Here is a 17,868-nt window from a genome sequence, read left to right on the forward strand (position 1 = left end):
AAACGTTTATTTAAAAAGCAGTAAATACTGACTAGCAGTGAAATACAGTATAATTATATGCATATATGAGTAAACATATACATCTGACCACCTACTATTTAGATAGATAGAATAAATAGATAAATAGATAGATAGATAGATAGATAGATAGATAGATAGATAGTCCAGAAATTCTGCAGCACAGCCAAAATAGTGAAAAAATCCAAAAGTGTTTTATTCCATATTCAGTAGAAAATTCACATGCAACGTTTCAATCTCATCGCGAGATCTTTCTCAAGCATAATCTCAGTGAGTATCACATCCATTATATACACACATGCATCCAAATACAAATAATCATCAATTAGTGTAGTAAACCGTGAAAATCAGTTATATTACAAAGTAAGGTCCCGGCAGAACAAGGTGTCACGTCTTATTACAACTTTAAGTAATTCATACTTAAATTCTTAATTCATAGTAAAAGTCCATAAGAATCTTTATGTGCAAAGATAAAGTTGTAAACATAAAGTTGTAATAACACGTGACACCTTGTCCCGCCGGGACAAGGTGTGTGTGTATATATATATATTGTAGGGATCTTCCCGGGGGATGGTGTGTTTGGACACAGTTCACAGCAGACTTGGCTTTGTAAAATAACAGCTTGGCGTTTATTTGCAGCATAAACAGTCCAGAAAACATAAATACAGCAACACCGTGCTTTTAAGAACAAAACAAAAAGGTCTTGCCCGTCTGGGCGCTTACTAACCAACAGGTCACCTATCTGACACTTCGATTAGCAGTATCGCGCGGTATGAATCAGCCCCAGGAGTGGTAGTACTCTTTGCTCCCAGCAAACACAGCATGCAGGCTGTTCACTCCTGGCTGAGAGCAAACACTGGATTCTCTGCAGGTCTTTTATCTTGTCAGACTGATTACGGCCAGAGACACCTGACCCCAAAACCTGATCTGGATCGGGGGAAGGGAATGGCAAGTCCCACTACCAAAACCTACCTGCCATTCCATGTAAGTCCAGGCCCGGCAATAATAAATAATAGCTCAGCAGCATAACACTGCTGAGCACAGATCCCTCCTGGACTTACCATCTCACGCTCCGAATTAACCTGGGTGAGATGTACATCCCCTCGAACACTTTTCCAGTGACATGTCTACATATCCCCCCCCCCTTTCAGACCGGAGGGCTGAGTGTTTTGTCCCCACAGACAGTGTACCCTTGATAGGGCATCAGCATTTGCCAGTAACTTTCCTGACCTGTGTTCCACCGTAAAATTAAAGTTTTGTAGGGACAGAAACCATCTAGTCACCCTCGCATTTTTCTCCTTATTAATCTTTATCCATGTTAGGGGGCCATGGTCTGTCACTAACTTGAATTTTCTGCCTAGCAAGTAATACTTCAGGGACTCTAGGGCCCATTTCACTGCCAGACATTCTCGCTCCACAATGGCGTAGTTTTTCTCGGCCGGTGATAGCTTTCTGCTCAATTACATCACTGGGTGCTCCTCGCCATTCACGACCTGTGAGAGGACGGCACCTAACCCTGTGTTAGAGGCATCTGTCTGTACTAGAAATTCTCGCATAAAGTCAGGGGTAACTAGCACAGGTTGTTGGCACAAGGCAGACTTAAGGCCTTGAAAAGCCTTCTCGGCCTCTGGAGTCCATGTCACCATTGCGGACTTCGCACCCTTTGTCAGGTCAGTTAGTGGGACTGCAACTGAAGCAAAATTCGGCACAAACCTTCGGTAATAGCCAGTAATACCCAGGAAAGCTCTGACCTGTTTCTTTGTAAGGGGTTGAGGCCAATTCTGTATTGCCTCAATTTTATTTAGTTGTGATTTCACTAACCCCCTCCCAATAATGTAGCCCAAGTATTTGGCCTCCTCTAAGGCTAGTGCACACTTCTCTGCATTGATGGTTAACCCCGCATCACTTATGGCATCTAACACCGCCTGGACCTTACAGAGGTGACTTTCCCAATCCGGGCTAAAAATGACCACATCATCGAGGTAGGCAGCGGAGTAATCCCGATGTGGTCGCAGAATCAAGTCCATCAATCTCTGAAAAGTTGCAGGGGCTCCATGTAACCCGAATGGCATCACTACATATTGGAAGAGCCCATCAGGGGTGGAGAATGCAGTCTTCTCTCTAGCCTCAGGATTGAGGGGGATCTGCCAGTAGCCCTTAGTGAGATCGAGGGTGGTTATGTACCTGGCATTACCCATCCTTTCTATCAACTCATCTACCCTGGGCATGGGGTAGGCATCGAACTTGGAGATCTCATTTAACTTTCTAAAGTCATTACAGAACCTCCAAGTTCCATTGGGCTTTGGGATTAGCACAATCGGGCTGGACCACTCGCTCTGGGATACCTCAATGACTCCTAGGTCAAGCATACGTTTTACCTCGGATGATACCGCCTCCCTCCGTGCTTCTGGTATCCTATAGGGCTTAAGGTTTACTCTGCTTCTAGGCTCAGTTTCAATATGATGACTAATGAGATGCGTACGCCCTGGAGGTCAGAAAACTTGTCTTTATTTTTCTGCAGGAACTCCTTAGCTTCCTGCTTCTGTGACACTGATAGGGTGTCACCAGTCTTGACCGGAGGGATTGGTGGTGACCGATGACCAACAGGATTTGTCGCCACCAAGGATTCCCTGTCTTTCCAGGGCTTGATCAAGTTTATGTGATAAACTTGAAAAGGCTTCCTTCTACCTGGTTGGTGTACCTTGTAGTTAACCTCACTGTTCTTCTCTACAATTTCATAGGGACCCTGCCACTTTGCTAAGAATCTGCTTTCTACCGTGGGAACAAGTATGAGTACCCGGTCACCTGGGCTAAATGTCCTGATTCTTGCAGAACGATTGTAAAATTCTGCTTTGGCCCTCTTGCGCCCTCTGGAGGTGTTCCCTTACTAGGGGCATTACAGTGGCTATACGGTCCTGCATTTGTGCTACATGCTCTATAACCCTCTTGTATGGGGTGGACTCACTTTCCCATGTCTCTTTCGCTATATCCAATAAACCCCTAGGGTGATGACCATAGACCAATTCGAAGGGAGAGAACCCTGTGGATGCTTAGGGTACTTCCCTAATGGCAAACATCAGGTAAGATAGTAAGTGATCCCAATCCCGACCATCTTTTTCCACCACTTTCTTCAACATATGTTTCAGTGTTTTGTTAAACCTCTCCACTAACCCGTCTGTCTGTGGGTGATATACAGAGGTACGTATGTGTGAGATTTTAAACAGTTTGCATAGCTCTTTCATCACTTTTGACATAAACCTTGGTCAGTCAAGATCTCCTTGGGGATCCCCACCCTGGAAAACATATAAAACAATTCCCGTGCAATTGTTTTAGATGCAGTGTTTCTTAGGGGTACAGCCTCAGGATAGCGGGTCGCGTAGTCTAATACAACTAGAATGTACCCCTAGCCGACTTTACAATGGGACCCACCAAGTCCATTGCGATCCGGTCAAAAGGTACCTCTATGATGGGGAGCGAAACCAAAGGACTGCGGAAATGCGACACTGGGGCGCTAAGCTGACATGTGGGGCATGACTCACATTATTTTTTTATGTCAGCATAAATCGCAGGCCAATAAAACCTCTGGAGGACTCTCTCCTGCGTTTTATCCATCCCCAAGTGGCCCCCAAGGACATGATTATGGGCCATGTCGAGTACCTGACGCCGGTACGACTTAGGCACCAGAAGCTGTTCCACAACCTCATCATTAATTTTAGTGACTCTATAGTAGAGATCATTAGTCATAGAAAAATGTGGAAACTTTTTCTCAGCTTCTGGTTCCTGAGGTACCCCATTCACAACTGCAACCTGTTCCCTTTGCATTTTTGAGAGTGGGGTCCTGCAACTGTGCAGTACCAAAATTATCCCTAGACACCTCTAAGTCTGGAACATTCTGCTCAGTGGGAGGAGCCTCTTCCTCACCAGCCAGGACCTGCAAAGGAAAAGCATAATTTTCATCCTGTACATTTTTATCATTTACCGTGGGTAATACAATAGACTTAGGGGTCTCCTCACTTCTTTCAGGGGATAGTTTTTTTCCCCATAGAGCCCAGAACAATGGAAAATCACGCCCCAATATCACATTATGCATAAGGTTTTTAACCACAGCCACTTCATATTGTATAGTGCCTAGTTCAGTCCCGACATTAGCCAGTACTATAGGGTAAACCTTTGTATCGCCATGTATGCATACCACGCTCTTATGTCTTGCTGGCACAAAGTCCCCAGTCACCAGACTGGCATGCACCAAGGTGACAAGGCTTCCCGAGTCCAGCAACACCTTAACAGGGAAGTCATTGACAGTAATGTTGCAGACTTGCGGTTCAGTCTCTAGTCCAGTGCCTGCAACAAAAGACGGTTCCGCAAATAGCGACTGACGCCGGCTAGCGTCACACTCCATGGGCTCATGGGTAAGAGGGCAATGGGCAGACACATGTGCCGTTTCATGGCATCTCCAGCACTGGATAGGGCCTGGTCTCCTTGGCGGGGAGTCCTTTTTAGGGCCACTGAGCCACCTGGGACCATCACCAGTCTTTTGCCCTTGAGACACCGCCTGAGCGCTCTTCCCTCTATCAGCACCCCTCCACACCTGGGTGAGATGTACATCCCCTCAAGCACTTTTCCAGTGACAAGTCTACAATATATATATATATATATATATATATATATATATATATTATATAAAAATATATAAACAGTATATGTCAGGTAACCTTTAGTCTCTTTACAGAATTGAAATTTTTAATGGGATACCATACTACAAAATAATCCCACAATTGGGCTTTGATTGCAAACCAGATTTGATAATTTGCTCACATATAAAGTAATTTTCCTAACAAATCCAATATAAATGCTTAGATGCAAAGCAAAGCATTTATATTACAACATACAACATTCTAAACATTCTAAAAAGTAAAAAATTCGAATTAACCGTTTAGGGCTGGGCTAATTTTTGTTTTAGCACTTTAGTTTTTTCCTCCCTGTGTTTAAAAGGCCATAGCACTTCCTTTTATTCACCTACAGACCAAAAGGAGTCCTTGTTTTTTATGTCACTAATTGTACTTTACAATGGCAGATTATTCTATAAAATATGCTGCGAAACGGGAAAAAATTATTTGCACAGTGAAATTGAAAATAAAATTATTTTTTATTGGGGGGGGATTGTGATTACACCGTTCGCCTTATGGTAAAACTTACATGTTATCTATGTTCCTCAAGTCGGTACAATTATGACAATAAGCATAAATTTTATATTATTTAATGGCTTTTAAAAAACTAAGTGTTCCTTAAAATTGCTCTATTACCATTCTTGTAACGCTTTTATCCTTTGGTCTATGGGGCTGTGTGAGGTGTCATTTTTTGCGCCATGATCTGTACTTTCTATCGGTACCTTGATTGCATATATGCAACTTTTTGACCATTTTTATTACAATTTTTCTGGATTTCATGTGACAAAAAATAGGCAATTTTGCACTTTGGCGGATTTTTGTGCTTACGCTATTTACTGTGCAAGATCAGGATTGTTACAAATTAATAGTTATGGCGATTACCCATACGGCGCTACCAAGTATGTTTATTTTTTATTTCTATTTATAAAATGGAAAGGAAGGGGGGGATTTAAATGTTAATGAAAAAAACACCCATTTTATAGCCTATGTTCTCTGTATCGTACTTGTAAACGACTTAAAGGTATTCTGTCACAAAGACATGCTAGCTAATCTATTGACATAATGTTATAAAGCAGGAAGAACTTAGCAGATTGATATATATCTTTGTGGAAAAAGATTTTGTATAACTTATAATTTGTTAATTAAAATCTCTTCATGGACTGGACTCTTTGGCATGGAAACATCAGAGATTTCAATCAATAAATTAAAAGTTACACTAAATCTTTTCCTATAAAGATATATATTAATTTGCTCAGTTAGTTTAGCTCTATAACATGATGTTGATAGCTTAGAGAGTACAGTGGTGCCTTGCATTACGAGCATAATTTGTTCTGGGAACGTGCTTGTAATCCAAATCACTCTTAAACCAAAGGAAAATTTCCTGTAAGAAATCATTGAAATTCAGAGAATTGGTTCCACACTTCAAAAATAATGATTTTTTTATTCTGAATAACAAGCAAAACAAATGAAACAAACATCTAGAAACAGTTGAATATGTCATGTGGTATATAATATATTAAAGAGGTACTCCAGCGGGGGGGCAATTTTGTACTGGGACCGGGGAGGAGGTGGCTCTGATCTGCTATGATTTGGAAGGTGAGGGAGTCTTCCTGGGTCAGAGTACAGGGCTGTAGACCTCGCTATACAGACCATGCCTCCCCCACTCCCCCTCCTACCCAGTACAGGGTGCTCTTAAACCAAAGAAATGCTCTTAAACCAAGATACAATTTTGGAAAACTGTGAGCTCTTCTTGCAAAACGCTCTTAATCCAAGTTACTATTAAAAGAAGGTACCACTGTATTTTCATTGCGACAGGTTCCCTTTAATTTACCAAAAATTACACCAGAAAAAACCTCTAAAGACTTGACCACAAGGTGTCTCATTTCCTTGCAAAGTACTGTTCATTGCCTGTTGTTCAGAAAATTCTGTCCCTTGCAGTACAGAGACCAATATGGCACAAACAACATGGGACAGATCTTTGCTCCCTGAAATACTGTAGATAAAATAAGAAAAAGATGTGCACTATGGAGGGGACTCTCAAAAACAATAGTAAAAGCCCAAAAATAAGCTCCCCACCATTCTAAATGTTTAAGGTAACAAAGTCTTGCAGGTTTTTAAAATTATTTTGAAAGTACAAGAATACTTTAATTTTAAACAGGGCCTTGGTAAATTCTGAATTTCAACCCCTTATACAATTTGGCTGCTGCAGTAATACATGGATAAGCTTTGTCTGTTTTGCCTCAATGAAATCCATTAAAAATGCATCTTAGATGGGTTTGGTACTTAACAATTTTTTCCCCTAGAAATGCTATGCTATAATTCAGCAGTCTGAAAATATTCAATGTCATTCTTTAACATACTGTGAACCAAGTCATATTATGATAATATGTGAAATATTAAAAAAGTCCAGAGAAATTTTTTATTAAAGAATTGTATTTCCCCCCGAAAGTTATACAAATCCCCAATATAAACTTATTACGGTAAATGCTTATAAAGTGCTTTTTTCCTGCACTTACTACTGCATCAAGGCTTCACTTCCTGGATAAAATGGTGATGTCACGACCCGACCCCCAGAGCTGTGCGGGCTGTAGCTGCTGGAAAGGATGATGGCAAGGGGACACTAAGGGACACAGGGCACTGAGCATCTCTCTCCCAGCATCCTCTCCAGCAGCCACAGTCCGCACAGCTCTGGGAGTCTGGTCATGACATCACCATTTTATCCAGGAAGTGCAGGGAAAAAAAGCAGTTTATAATAAGTTTCCCATAATAAGTGTATATTGGGGATTTGTATAACTTTTGTGGGGCAATACAATACTTAAATAAAAATTTTCACTGGACTTCTCCTTTAACCTTTTATTCACACGTTGTAACAGTGCGGCTGTATTTGCGGCTGTAATTGTGCGGCGGTATTTTTGGTGGTTCGTGTGTATGCTTGGAAGTATAGGATATGCGGCTGCACAGTGCACACTATGTCTGAATCTACGGCCCTATCGTAAACGGACCCGTAAAAAATGAACAAGACCATTGTTTGCGGCTGAACATGCGGCCGAGGATTGACAGGCGGTCCGTACGGAGTACTTCAAAAATAGCCGGCAATGATGCCGAATGCCGATGCCTCTAATAGTTAATATATTAAATTACTAAAACACATTTTCTTTGTAATCAAGACACTTTCGTTGGTCAATAATTTATTTCTAACGAATCCGTCATTTTGCAATTAAATATACTGTTAAAAAAATAGATATATAAATAAATGTATATTTATCTATATATTTAGTTTTTGACAGTATATTGAATTGCACAATGATGGATTCGTTAGAATTAAATTATTGACCAACGAAACTGAATTTATTTCCAAGAAAATGTGTTTTATTCATTAAATATTAATTAGTACAGGAAGCTCTATAAGCCGTTAATTCATATTGCCGGCAATAGAGCATTCTGTACTAATCATCACTTTACTTTAATTAAAACATCAAATGTTTCTTCTAATTATGTTATGACAATAGCATTATTAGAAGAAACATTTAGAATTATATGTGCGTTCAGCTGATTGGCTGTTCGGCTGAGCGCACATATAATGAGCCGGTCCGCAGCACAGTGACTTCATTGTGCTGCGGACCAGCGAAGAGGACACATCGGGGTGAGTATAGAGCTCTCCCCACCCCCTCCCCAGCACTGCACCCCTCCCAGCAAGGAAGGTGGGGTCAGTTAACCCCTTCCTTGCTGGGATGGGTGCAGTCTGACATCAGTCTGGCCCCCAGGGGGTTAAGGGGGATGCAATACATCCTCCCTTAACCCCTTGGGGGTCAGACTGTAAGCAGCGATCTGTAAAGATGCTGCATACTGTAAGGAGCACAACACCGCTCACAATGATGGGTGTTGTGGTCCTGTTTGTGTGTTTTTTGTGTGTTTCTCCCTTTTTGTTTTTCAGATATCGGTATCCTGGGGATTACGTCGGATTCCATGGACTACGTCGATGACCAGCGGTTGTTCTTTGAATTTTTTAATAAAATGGTCAATGAGGGGTGTGGGGGTGTTTTTATTTGAATAAAAAAATATTTTAAACTTGTGTCTTGTCTTTATTTCTTTACTTTATAGACTTAGTAGTGGAAGCCGTCTAATAGACGGAATCCATTACTAAGTTGGGGCCTAGTGTTAACCGGTATAAAATGGCTAACACTAACCCCCCATTATTACCCCAGTACCCAATGCCACCAGGGGTGCTGGGAAGAGCCGGGTGCCAGTGGTCCCGGAGCGTCAAAATTGGCGCTCCTGGACCGGGCGGCAGCAGGCTGGTAAGATTTAGGCTGGGGAGGGCCTAAACCAATGGCTCTTCCCACCCTGGTGTTACCAGGCTGCTGTCGTTTGGTTTTTAACCCGGCTGGTTATAAAAATAGGGGGGACCCTATGCGGTTTTTTTTTAAATAAATAAATAATAAAAAAAAAACGCATAGGGTCCCCCCTATTTTTATAACCAGCCGGGTTAAAAACCAAACGACAACAGCCTGGTAACACCAGGGTGGGAAGAGCCATTGGTTTAGGCCCTCCCCAGCCTAAATCTTACCAGCCTGCTGCCGCCCGGTCCAGGAGCGCCAATATTGACGCTCCGGGACCACTGGCACCCGGCTCTTCCCAGTACCCCTGGTGGCATTGGGTACTGGGGTAATAATAGGGGGTTAGTGTTAGCCATTTTATACCGGCTAACACTAGGCCCCAACTTAGTAATGGATTCCGTCTATTAGACGGCTTCCACTACTAAGTCTATAAAGTAAAGAAATAAAGACAAGACACAAGTTTAAAATATTTTTTTATTCAAATAAAAACACCCCCACACCCCTCATTGACCATTTTATTAAAAAAATTCAAAGAACAACCGCTGGTCATCGACGTAGTCCATGGAATCCGACGTAATCCCCAGGATACCGATATCTGAAAAACAAAAAGGGAGAAACACACAAAAAACACACAAACAGGACCACAACACCCATCATTGTGAGCGGTGTTGTGCTCCTTACAGTATGCAGCATCTTTACAGATCGCTGCTTACAGTCTGACCCCCAAGGGGTTAAGGGAGGATGTATTGCATCCCCCTTAACCCCCTGGGGGCCAGACTGATGTCAGACTGCACCCATCCCAGCAAGGAAGGGGTTAACTGACCCCCCCTTCCTTGCTGGGAGGGGTGCAGTGCCGGGGAGGGGGTGGGGAGAGCTCTATACTCACCGTCCGATGTCCCGATGTGTCCTCTTTGCTGGTCCGCAGCACAATGAAGTCACTGTACTGCGGAGCTGCTAATTATATGTGCGCTCAGCCGAACAGCCAATCAGCTGAGCGCACATATAATTCTAAATGTTTCTTCTAATAATGCTATTGTCATAACATAATTAGAAGAAACATTTGATGTTTTCAATATAGTAAAGTGATGATTAGTACAGAATGCTCTATTGCCGGCATATGAATTAACGGCTTATAGAGCTTCCTGTACTAATTAATATTTAATTAATAAAACACATTTTCGTTGAAATAAATACAGTTTCTTTGTTCAATAATTTAATTCTAACGAATCCATCATTGTGCAATTAAATATACTGTCAAAAAATAAATATATATATAAATATACATTTATTTATATATATATTTATTTTAACAGTATATTTAATTGCAAAATGATGGAATCGTTTACATTTAATTATTGAACAATAAAAGGGACTTTATTAGACAGAAAATGTGTTTTATTAATTCAATATATTAACCATGAGAGACATCGGCTATAGTGCAGAGGATCGCAAACCCCGGTAATAGCAATTCATGTAAACTGTGTTCCCTGCTTTCCCAGATGCATCCAGAGGTGTTTCCATCACTTTCTTAACATTTTATTTCTTATTTTTAGTTGAACCAGATTTCCAAGAAAATGACCGTATGTTTTGAGCCGCATGTCTATTTTTTCCCACGGTCGAAGTTTCACCCGCACATTTACAGCCGCATAAAAAAAACAGCCGCACAGTTACAGCGTGTGAACCCAGCCTAAGACTGTGTCAAGAATACTCACATTTTTTTTTTTACAATTCCTACATTTATAATTCTAGATATACAGTATGGGCACTACATTTCATGTTTTTCACATTGGTTGCACAGAAATATACTGATTAAAAAGCTGTAATATTGTCTGGTTATGTTTCCATGCATTTTCTTTTCAGCCTACCAGCTGTTTCATTTATTTCCCTACACTAGTATTGAGCTTTATGCCTTGCTGCTGGCCATAATTATTTTAATTTAAGAACGATAAAATGTCCCAGTATCCATAATACAACAAAAATCATCAATTTCTCACATCTAGCGTTTGGAAACTGATCTACATTAGACACTGCAGAGGCATCCTTTATATTTCATAGAGCCAATAACCCATGTAACATCCAAACTGTTAAAATAACACTTGTATATTTTGTTTGTCATCCAGAATGTTTCCTGTGATCTAGTAAAATATGACTAATTTTACCATCTTGAGATATCAGGAACAATACAATTGACCAAATAACTAACAAAAAAAATACTTTATAAAATAGAGAGGCATATGAAACTAAGAAATCAACAAAAAAAAGAATTTCAATAGCAAAAAAAAAAAAAATCAACCACCAAGATGAAAATGATATTTTCATATTTTTAAAAAAGCTGTCCCTGTAAAATTGACAGCTCATGCTACTGTATTCTGGGGAACCCAGAACCAGGTTCAAAGGGTTAAATGTAACCCTGGTTGATACATTTAGAACACATTTATATACTAAAAATTATTATAACACATACATCCTTACAGTTCAGCCCATTATTCCCCAGTGTTGTACCACAGGAAGGTACAATCCCTGTAAGGTAGAAGCCAACTTTCCTTGCTTTATACATAGAAACATAAAAAAACTGTTGGCAGAAAGAGACCACTTTGTCTATCTAGTCTGCCCTTTTTGTAGTTCCCTTCTTATCATCTTAGGATAGATATATATATTTATCCCAGGTATGTTTATATTCAGTTATTGTAAATTTTCCTACCACATCTGCTGGAAGTTTGTTCCAAGCATCTACTACTTTTTCAATAATTTAAAAAATTTCTGTCACATATTGCTTCTAATTTTTCCAAATAACCTCAGATTGTTTCTCTTTGATCTTGAGTTCAAGATGAGAGAAAACTCTTTTTTGACTTCAAATAAATCCCTGCATCAGCAACCCTTCTCCAAAATCTAGTGACTACAACTTGGAATATCAAATAGTATCCTTATAACTACAGCACAAAAATGTTTAAAATGGTAGCACACCCATGCTCAAAACCTTAAATTTGCCAAATTATTCTTATAGGGCCAAACAACAAAGGCATCTTTAGAATTTGGGGATCCCATCAACCAAACTACCAGCTATAGCTGAACTTCCAGAAGGGATATAATTGAAAGAACAATTGGATAGCTAACTAGGGTTGAATAGAATTTTTAGGTTTTCAGTAACTTTGGGAAATGTGCCTGTACTAGTATTTAAATTTGACTTACACTGCATATCAATGTACATAAAAATAGAGAAATTATCCTATATTCAGAAATGTATTTAAAATAAAGAAGTGACAGTCCAACTGCTGCAAAAGATCCCATGTGGCCCCACAACAATAAATTATATACTGAGTATTCCTAAATGGGCTTATGTCAAAAGTGAATTACCAAAACATCACATTATTAAATATTATTAGTTAAGTTTATTGAGACCTAAATAATGATGGTATATCCTTAGCATTGACTGATGTTTGACCATTCCCCTGAAGAAGCATCCGTTACGCGAAATGTGTGTCGGGGAGAAGCACTGAGTGAGTTATATGATCTTAACTAGCTCTCAACATTGTACTGGGATTGGGGTTGGGCAGGTTTACTGTTCCCAATGGTTTGGGATGTCCGACTTGGATTTAACCCTTTGTGTATAGTTTTTTATTACGCACTGATGATTTTATCAACGGCATAGTCTGATTGAGAGTAGTAATATTGTATGTTCATGAAAAAAACAGATGCAATTGTGTGCAATCCATTTTGATCCGTTTTTCCACTGACTTCTATTATATAAAAAAGGTTAAAAAGAAATGCGTTTTTTTTAGCTCACACAAAAATGTGGTTCACATGTCTTCGTGTATGCATCTATTTTGATCCTTTTTTTTAAATGGAAGTCTGCGGAAATATGGATCAAAATGGATTGCACACAATTGCATCCATTTTCACCATCAGTTTTTTTTGCAAAAACTGATGAAAAAAAAAACGGAATGTAAAAACGTTATGTGAACCCAGCCCAGTGGTATAAAGGCTAATGTATCGATGAGATTCTGCAGTGCAGCATAATATGGTATATAATTGTCCTGTGGAACTAGTGTTTTCAATTAGATGTTTGCTAAGGAGTCTGACTTTCTTTGACCACTGCCTGAACAATACAATAAAATGGGTGGCAGGAGTGTCACTAGCATTGGGCATCTGGGACATGAGCCCCAGATATTTACCCAGTGCTCAGGAACTCCAGGTTTACATCCTTCACTGCATCTATTGTATGGTGGAGTAGCAAGGCAGAATGGGGAACTGTCATTTTCCTGCTGTGCTGTTTGCTCACAGATTGCAGGCATTTTAGGCCTTGAATCTATAAGATCCCCTTGATGATATTACACGATATGAATGGATGGAGAAGAAAAGGGAGAGAGAATTACATCAAAGAAGAAATCACCCATGGGTCACTGGATGTGCCAGTAACCACTTATACAGGCTGGTGGTATACATTCTAAAATAATGTATGATGTTTATCAAACACTAAGGGGGAGATTAATCAAACATGGTGTAAAGTGAAACTGGCCCCTAGCAACCAATCAGATTCCACTTTTTATTTCTCACAGACTTTCTATAAAATGAAAGGAGGAATGTCATTGGTTGCAAGGGGCAACTGAGCCAGTTTCACTTTACACCATGTTTGATAAATCTCCCCCTAAGTTTGTCAAATAAATAGATCATATTTTGCCGTTTTATGGTTTAATTACCCCGGAAAGTTATTTTTACTTAGTGCTATGCAATTTCAGGTTTGTATAGTCTACAAAACAGTAATCTCCACAAAAAGTAGATATAAAAGAATTTCCATCAACAATACAGCCGAAAAATGCTGAATATAAATTAGCAGACGTTTCAACACTTTGTAAATATGGTTTCTGTTCTTAGAAGTTTTCATAAGATTATTTTTTTTTCAGATGTAAGCTTATGTTTGTGGCCCTACTCCAGTACACTCTAGCAACATGACTTTGTAAGGTACCTCTAAAATGTTTTATGAAAAATAAAGTGGTTTTAATTAGTGTATAGATATGAATAATTATGTTCAGGAAGGCAACAATGAAAAGACGTAAGCCCTTAATCTCCAAATGTTATATGGTCAACGCCTCTTAATGAGTTGCATCCTAATTGAGATTAATTGCATTCCTTCTAAATTGATTATCCCGATCCATTATAATGTGTACTTAATGGCATCAAAATAAGCATTTCAACTAAAATATCACTTTACTACTTAATTATCTAAAAATGATTGCTGCCTAGCAATAAAATGTCTGCTGCTTCATATAGCATTACAAATGTAGCTCTCTCAGGTCACATTGTGGATTCCGTCAAGATGTAGGAGCAGATTTTGTACCTAAAACCAGACAGAATCTATAATAATTCCACCAAAATAAGCCTTTTTGTATTTTTATACTAACCACAAAAGTTATAGCAGCATGACACAGTTCAGGAATTTTTTTTTTATACAGTATTATAAATGTATTCCACCTTCTACATGTCAGTGAGTAAGTACAGTATGTTCAGTATTTAAACATAGGCAAAATCTATGGCTTATATACTTCATAAGGCTATGTTTAAAAATCCATTTAAAATGACGTCTATCATTTTGAATCTAAAATAACGGACGTCATTTAGTACCCTGGCCTCCCCTTAGTGCAATGACTGGTATTTGTACATTATTCTAGTTTGGGTTACTAATTGGACTTTGGATGAGGCTTAATTAAAAAGTCCATTGAATTTAATAGTAAAAATGGAGAAAGAACGGTGACAAAAGACAAACTGTGTGTGAACTACAAATGAAAAACGTCCGCTGTTTGCAAAAGACATCCGAAAATAATTGTCATAATCATTATTTTGACATCCGCAGTGATAACGTCGGTTATTTAATACATTGTGTGCACTGGACGTCCGTCTTTCCATTGAATGCAAAGCATTTCATTACAGTCAGTTAAATCAGGGCAATGACGGACGTTATTTTAAATTGCAAAAGCGGAAACCTTTCGTCTATTATTGACGTTGTGTGAACATAGCCTAACAATTTTAACATGTCTGAGAGAGATTTAGAAAAAGTGTAGTTGAGAAAGCAGCTTGGCAAGCAGCTATCCAGTAATGTTTTAGTCATTATTTATTACAATTATCTTTGCTATATTCTAATTTAAAAAAAAAAAGAGACTAAAAGTTTAGGGTCAAAATGTTGAAAATAATTACAAGAACAAATGAAGCAGTTTTTCAGAGAAAGAGTGGTTGCGCATGTGCACATTCAAGCCTAGAGCATATGGAGAGAGCATGCTGTTTCCTTATCTCACAATGACATTCATGGAAAATGTTTCCACACTTGGAAAAAAAATTTGAGGGCCAAATTATCCCAATTTTAACTGACAGGCATATGCCACGTGGATATGCCATATATTGGAAGTCATTAATTTACAACGCCATATGCACAGAGCCTATGCCTATGGTTCCATAGACATACTAGAGGTATAGTATTAGTCATAGATTTATCTTTGTGCCATAATTAAGATCTATGCCATAAGAAAGAGCTGTAACAGTATGTATTAGATCTATACAAAAAATATAGGTATTTTAAATTTTGCAAGGTTTTATAATACTCTTTTTACTACTTGGCCCCTATGCTGTCAGAACAGGCCAATGGCGGAGCAGGACAGGTAAGTATACCGTACTGTTGTGTCCTCAGCAGCCTTGGCAACAGCAGAGTTTTGTAGTTAAAGTCAGACAGCACTTTTAAGGTAATAATGGGTATAAACATTGTCCCTGTAGTTATTTATTATAAAATTGTAGGCAATCCATTTATCCTCGTATTCATTTTCAATATATTTCCTATTTTCTCCTCTTTAAGCAATATTTCTTACAGAAAACCCTATAATACGGAATGTAATGGAACATGCAGCAATTTATTTTCTCATGCAATCCATATGATCCATCAGAAAAAAACTGTGCATGCCTTTATATGAAATTAAGGACTTACAGAAAATATAAGTAAACAACCCTCTTTCCACACCTACAAACTTTAAAGTATCCCTGTCACTTTAGAAAAAAACTTTTGGCATATCAAAGAGACACAGGATCTGTCAGGGGAAGCAATACAGAAAAAGAATCAAGATGGGGAGTGAAGCCTTATCCGCACACTTCCCCTGGCTCCCCCTAAATATCTGAACATACAAATACTGACTGATCAAAACTTTTGACATGTCTCTGAAAAGTTTTTTGTTTTGTTTTTTTTTTAAAACAGAGACAATTTAAGCTTTAGGCTATGTTCACACTACGTAAAAGAAGGCACTTTGTACGGAGTGGAACACTGCCTATTCCTCTGTGGGATCCTGGCCGGAGCATATACAAACTGTATACGCTCCGGCCGGGATCCCGTACGGGGCTGCAAATAACTGGAATACAAATAGTTGTTGTCCGGCTCCAAGTAGTATAAAAATCTTTTCTTTATTGTAGAATATTAAAAACTGTACATGACAGTATAATAAACGCCAACGCGTTTCGGAAAAGATTCCTTAATCATGGCATACAAAATAGTAAAAAACACATCTATTTATACATATATCCCAATAAAGGTAAAAGGGGAGGGAACAAAGAAAAGAGACAGGAAGGGGCAAAGTTCTATATCAAACACCTGTGGAAGCGAACATAGGGAGTAGCATACATAAAACCAGAGACGGATGAATAACATGGAAAGAAGAAAACGCATAATACATCTCATGGTGTAAACGCAACATGTGAATATAAACAAATATTAGAAACATGAGGGCATACAATTAATGAAAAAACACAGCAGGTCGGTCTATACTATGAGGGAGAAATACATTTAACATGCTCAGAACACACAAAAAAAAAATGTACAGACTGTTGAAAAGTTGTTAATAAATGAAAGCCAGATCATTATTCCTGTTAAGACCTAGTGGTATACGACAGTCTAATTCTAGGATCCAAAAGGCTTCCCGTAGTCTAACCTGATGCAACCAGTCCCCCCCATCCGAGGTCTATTAACCCTCTCAATGCCACATATAGAAAGAGATGACACATCTCCCCCATGCCGTTCGACAAAATGTCTGGAGAGACCAGACATGGGGCGATGTAGCATCATTCTGGAAGCAGCTGATATATCAGCTATTGGGAGGAGGTTTATCTATGTGCAGATTCCAACCCGTACCGAGACTCCATTGTCTGGTACGGCCGTTATATAGATGACCTCCTCCTGATATGGCGGGGGGGGGGGGAACAGGACGACATTCCACTTTTTCTCTCATTTCTCAATGATAATGGGCTTAATTTGGTTTTTACATTACATTCGGATCCACACACTGTTTCTTTTTTGGATATTAGTTTAACTGCCGATTGTGTGCACAATAGCATCATTACCTCATTGTATCGTAAGCCCACTTCGGGAAATGGCATCCTGCATGCATCCAGCAGCCATCCCTGGCACACTATTAGAAGTCTCCCCATCGGGGAGTTTGTCAGAGCGCGCCGTGTGTGTTCTGACAATCCCACCTATCTTTCACAATGTAATAATCTCACACGCAGACTACAGGCAAGGGGATACACCAGGAATCTGATCACTAGAGCTAGAAAAATTGCAGAATCACATGACCGCGATTACCATCTCCGCGACAGAGAACATCGTAAGACCGATACTCAGGGAGCTCCCATAACATTTTCTACACCTTACAGCACACAATTTTATGATATACAAGATGTGATTCGCAAAAATCTTTCTGTACTATATTCAGACAACGATTGTGCTACTGTATTGTCTCAGGGTGTTAGGTGTGTGGCCAGGAGGGGCAGATCCCTTGCCAACATCTTATCACCTTCTGTGTTGAGAGAACAGGCCAAAA

The 17,868-nt window shown here is 39.4% G+C and overlaps 1 protein-coding gene across 2 annotated transcripts in view; it reads right to left on the minus strand.

Moving 5' to 3' along the window:
• The window catches only part of TMEM117 (transmembrane protein 117), a 195,296-nt gene that overhangs the window by 80,935 nt on the left and 96,493 nt on the right, over positions 1-17,868 (minus strand). The gene's annotated exons all lie outside the window — the stretch shown is intronic.

Source organism: Dendropsophus ebraccatus, chromosome 1 (assembly GCF_027789765.1).
Source record: "Dendropsophus ebraccatus isolate aDenEbr1 chromosome 1, aDenEbr1.pat, whole genome shotgun sequence".
In the NCBI taxonomy this organism is placed as follows: Eukaryota; Metazoa; Chordata; class Amphibia; order Anura; family Hylidae; genus Dendropsophus; species Dendropsophus ebraccatus.